The sequence below is a fragment of the Balaenoptera ricei genome, chromosome 9, assembly GCF_028023285.1.
Source record: "Balaenoptera ricei isolate mBalRic1 chromosome 9, mBalRic1.hap2, whole genome shotgun sequence".
In the NCBI taxonomy this organism is placed as follows: Eukaryota; Metazoa; Chordata; class Mammalia; order Artiodactyla; family Balaenopteridae; genus Balaenoptera; species Balaenoptera ricei.
In genome coordinates, this window is record NC_082647.1 from 36,362,943 (window position 1) to 36,368,942 (window position 6,000).

Sequence of the window (6,000 nt, forward strand, 5' to 3'; positions counted from 1 at the left end):
TCTGTCCTTTAATAGAGGAGTTTGAGCCATTCATGATATTTCGATAAGCTAATACATTTGGACTTATTTTTACCATGTTATTTTGAGTTTCTATTTTATATTTTTCTCTCCTTGTTCTCTGTCCTTCATTCTTAATTTCTTGAATTATCTTTCCAATTTACTAGTTCTCTCTTCTACTTTGTCTAATATAGAATTATTTTTCATTTCAATAACCATGACTTTTATTTAAATATATAGAATTTGTTCTTTTTCATACCTAGCCATTTTTATTTTTTCTTCTTTAAAAAAATAATTCTGTACACCTGAAACTAACACAATATTGTAAATCAAGTATACTTCAATAAAAAAATAATTCCTTCCCATTTAAAAAATAAAAGTTATTCCTCCATTTATCACTTTGAGTATCTTAAATGTAGATATTTAAAATCTTTAGTGGAATATTCCATTAGTTTGAAGTGAATATGCCAATTCTTGATTTGGTTTTAGCTGTATTTGGTATTTGATTCCTTCACGTGTTTTAGAATTTTTGATTATAAATTCATTGTCTCTCTCCTTCTCTGAGTTTATTTCTCCCTGTCTCAACTCTGTTTGTCATTGTCTTCACCTGACTTCTTGATCCTCAAATGTGGAGCCTAATAATATTACCAGAAGTGGAGGCTTCTGTACTATGGGGAAAATAGGAATACTGCAAATTCTGTCAATTGCAAAGTCAGCCGGTTGTTTTGTGCTATTCTTAGTAGGGAGGATATGATATGTCTGTATTCTCCTCTGGCCTGGAGCTTGTTAAAGTTACATTTTAGGTTTTAGTTTGTGTTTATTCATGAAAAGGAGAGACCACTTCAATCCATGGTTTCAAATTGAACATGATTTCTGTACAGTAGAAACTAACACAACACTGTAAAGCAAATATACTCCAATAAAAATTAATTTAAAAAAAATAACATGCCTTGAGTCACATTGTCAAATGTTGTTTTTAGTTATTGTAATTTTGTATGTGTCATATCCTAGGAAATGGCAGGAGTGAGAATTAGGAGTGAGAAAAATTCAGCCCTGTGTATAAGCTAAAAAGAATGTTAAAGGGATATGAAGACATTAGGTGCACTGCCTGTCTCTGTTTCAATACTGTATATTTAGGATTACCTTATAGCCCAGTTTACTTCAGAGAAAGAATCTGTTTAGAAGGCTTAATTGATCAATGCCAATTTTAACAGTAGTAAGAGATAGTGGTTGAGTGTGTTGTCTCTTATTCTCTTTGACGGGTGCTAAGAGTATACTAAAATTAATAAGAATTTAGAATTAGATCAAAGATGATATGTGAAATTAATTTCTCAAATATTTATGATGTATCCATAAATCATACCACTACATGTCCTTTTATGGATTTCAAAATATGTAGAGCTTATATTTGAAAATCATTATGTTTGAAGGAGAAGGAAATGACCTATTATTAGAGGCTCTTAGACACTTGATAAAATGCTTGTTTCATTGTGATTCAAGGATTCTCTAGGGATTGAAAGGTGTATGTCTGAATTACTGGTGGAATCAAACACCCTTTTGTCATGAAATCCAGGTACATGAATTTGAAGTAATTGAGATTATTTTTCTTGTATTCCTCACACTTGTAGCAGGGAAACTGAAAGTGGCCTGTGCAAGAGAAAACAATTTCATTGAGAAACCTGAGAGAAAACTCAGCTTTTGGATTTTTAGGCTTTATCTTTTCCACTTGCATTTTACATCCAACTCTCCTCTTTTTTCTTTCTATCTTTGCCACTATGAATATTTTACAAGTCAAGATGATCTCAGACATTAAATATATATATGTGTATATGTATACACACATACATATATATACACACACACAATGTCACAAGATTTAGGACTGGGTCAAGGCAGATTTGTGTTTGCTATGGTGCAACTAAAGTATGATCTCACTAAAATATGAAATAATACCTAATATTATACAGATTATTCTCATTAAATAACTAGAGAAAAGAGATGAAAAATTATTTCAGTGCTAAAAGCCACATTAGCCAATGATTGACTTAGATTACTCTTATGTTTCAGTTTCAAAAGGCATCACCAAATTCGGCAACATCAAAATACTTCATTGCAACCTCACTGCTGATTATTTGTGCCACTCTCCTGAACCACATCATGGAGTATGGCTGGGCTAACAAGCTATCAAGTCCTGACAACTGTAAAATCCCTTTCATCTTATTCAGGGAAAATGCCTGGTATATATTTACTTTTCATTATAGGAAAATACATTTTTATGGATTACCTCATCAAAAACATGCCTTAATATTACCTAGAAAATTGAGTATGGTTCCTCAGATACCAAAACAATTCCTGCATGGGAAAAGATTGAATTAAACTGGGATTTTACTAGCGTATTGAGTAAACACTTCATCTTTGATATGTTAATACTACCCGGGTACCTTGAGAGATTTTTTTCCTTCCAATTTATAAATTAAAATTCTGCTGTAGTTGTGACCAAGTATAGAGTTTTGTATATTCCCACTCAGGTTTTTCAGAGTATCCTACCTACCACAAGAACAGTTTTTAGAATAACTTAGGCAAGTCAGTAGAAAGATTGAATTCAAAACACAAGAGTTTAGACAATCATGTTTTTTATCATGAGAAAAAGTTGATAACTCTATAGCAATTTCTTACATTATTGCAACTATAGTTGACCATAGCTATTTCCTGAAGTAACTTTATAGTCAGCTGCTATATAAGGTTACAAGTGTACAACTCTGTGAAAATAATAATCCTGGTGGCATTGGGAATGACTTCACAGAGGAGTTAGCTCACGGGCAGGTTCTTAAAGCTAGAATAGGATTTTGATAGGAGGTGAGAAAGTAAGAAGTGTTTTACCCAAGAGGGTTGAATTAATTTAACTCAACAAATACTTAGAACAAACTATAATAAATATAGTTAACTCCTAATCAGCACTGCTATGTGCTTGGTACTACTCTAAATATTTAACATGAATTATCTAATTTAATCTATTAAAAAACCCATGAGTTAGATGTTATCAATATTTTCATTTTATAGATAAATCCCTGAGGCACACAGAGATCACTCAGCCGTTAAGTGGTAGAATCAGGATTCAATCCCGAGCAGCTGACCCCAGAGCCCACATTGCTAAAAACAAGGATCAACTGCCTGCCTTCAAATTCTGACTTCATCCATAACACTTAGGTTAGTGCCTACCACCACTGGGTAAGTGCCTAATAAATGTTAACTATTTTCAATATGTTTATTGTTATTACTAATGAACTGCTCTGTCATTGCTACTTCTCTGTGGCTATGTGTAAGTTACCCAATGTATTGCAGATGATGCAAATATGCTAGATTGAAAGTCTCCGTCTTCAATGAACTTTCAGTTTTTCGGGAGCAATAGATATATACCCCAGAGGTATAATAGGCTAAATATGGGGGAGATTAATTTCAACAGGAAGAGATTAAGGAAGACCCCAGAGGTGGTTTTTGAGCTGAACATAGGATGGATATGCTTGCAGTTGAAGAGATAAGAGGGAAGGCTTACAGGGTGAAAGGACCATGTGCACAAAGGCACAATGTTCAGAATGTGTTTGGAGAATAGGTTAGCTTATATTTACTTTGTATAAGAGAGGGAAGAGCAGTGAGAGGAAAGGCAGGAAGGCAGCCTTAAGTTCATATCTCATGGAGCCTTGAAGAGGTCTTTAAACAAATCAGTGACAGTTCAAAGGCATTTTTGGAACACATTTGAGTAACAAGGCACAGAGTGGAGGAAAGGAGGGCAGGGCTATTACTATAGACATGAAAACCAACTCAGGTTTGCTGCCACCGTTTTCTTCCACCTTCATAATTCTAACAGCACACTCTATTATTAATTTTTTGTGTGTGCTGGACAAGTCACCTACTATTTTGGTCCTCTGTTTCCTCACTTACAGAATAAGGGAGCTGAATTGATAAGTATATGATCATCAGCTTTGAGAAGTCATGGACTCTCTGTGGCTTGACTTTGTGCCTAAATATTTTCACATGTAATTTTTGTTCATGATGGCGGTCACAAATATGAATATCTTCCCTCTTTTAGTAAATACCTATTTTTATTTAATATTTCTATTCATTTAGCACATAATACTATATTATTATTATTTTTGCCTTATGTTCATTTCTTCTCAACTGTTAGTTCATTGAGAAAAAGACCATATTTTATACTTTTATATATGCTTTATGTTCCTTTACCAGTGAGGTGAAAAATTTACCAAATCCAGCTTTTAGAACAAATTTTATATGTGAAATTAAAAGGATAATTTATTTTACCATCACTGCTTATGTAAACTAAAAAATTGATATTAATTTGCATTGTGTGTATTTTTATATCTCATATCCAAAACCAGAAGACATACTACAAAAAAGAGTGGACGAGGATATGTTTTCTTTTTCTCAAAATAAATATACAAATCCATAGAGTAAGAAACAATTATACAAAGATTACTTTTAAGATTATGAAAAGTCTAAATATATTATCTATTCCAAGTAAGGAGAAGTAACCTCAAGTTAAATGGCTTCTATTTGGGAACTTTTTCTATGATTTTTACAGTATGACCATATTTTCACATAGCTTTTTGGACTAGAGTAAGACATAATATCCCTTGATATTTGAAAACTGAATGTCCCCTAGATACTTTAAGATGTTATAGCAAACAAAGTCCTGTTGGTCTGAGAAGCCGCTAGAAGTAAATCTTAAAACTAATTATGGTTCTCCTGCTGAGAGTTTCTTCAAGAGCCACTTTCCAATTTCTGTCAAACATTTGCAGTTCTAGTACAAATACATTTATTTTTTTTTCAGAATTAATTCACTTGCATTTCAACTTCAAGATAGTGTTTGCCTTTCATTGTGAAACAGAGAAAGGTTATGAAGAAATTTCCAAGGAATTAAAAAATTAACTCTTAAAATCCTATTTTAATTTTTCAAAAACCTAATAGGCCCAGTCCTAACCATAATAGTTACACAAATATCTGATAGATTTAGAATGGTCTCATTGCCAATTTGGGCTTTGACGAAAACAAAATCAGGTTCATAAAAAATTCTCTGAACTGACTGTATTGCCAATCTAAACTTCAGTGGAAAATTACTAAACATCCTTTATTCTTTTGGTTACATTTATTATTTTTCCCCACAGAAGACAAACATAGCAGCAATGGATTCCCTGTACTGTTCTCTGACCAACACAGCTGAGATAGAATTGCCTGTGAATGACACATCTCCCCAGTCAGGGGTTGGGTGGAGACTTTCTACATTTAAGGTGTCTCTGGCTGACATCATTTTTATGTTCTAGAAAAGGAAGAAAATTGGACTTAGTTCAATTTGTCTCTAACGTCAGTATCTTAACATTTGGTCAAAGAGAAGAAGCAGAATCAATAATAAGTCTAATTGGGCCATTTTCACCAACTAGAAACTTGTTATTCAAAAACCAACATTTGAGGGCTTCCCTGATGGCGCAGTGGTTGAGAATCTGCCTGCCAATGCAGGGGACACGGGTTCGAGCCCTGGTCTGGGAAGATCCCACATGCCACGGAGCAACTGGGCCCGTGAGCCACAACTACTGAGCCTGCGCGTCCGGAGCCTGTGCTCCGCAACAAGAGAGGCCGCGATAGTGAGAGGCCCGCGCACCGCGATGAAGAGTGGCCCCCGCTTGCCACAACTAGAGAAAGCCCTCGCACAGAAACGAAGACCCAACACAGCCATAAATAAATAAATAAATAAATAAAAATTTAAAAATAAAATAAAAAATCAACATTTGATACTTAGGTAAATACCATATATATAAGAATTATATGAATACAAAAATTGAGTTTGTGTTAGACTGTGAAATGCAAAGGTTTATTGTCACCATCTCAACTAAATAATTCATGGAAAGCATCTCTTGTGGTCTCTAATATATTAACTACCTGAATGAAATGAAGGCTACTATTTAGAATTTACTAACATATCCAGTAAAATGT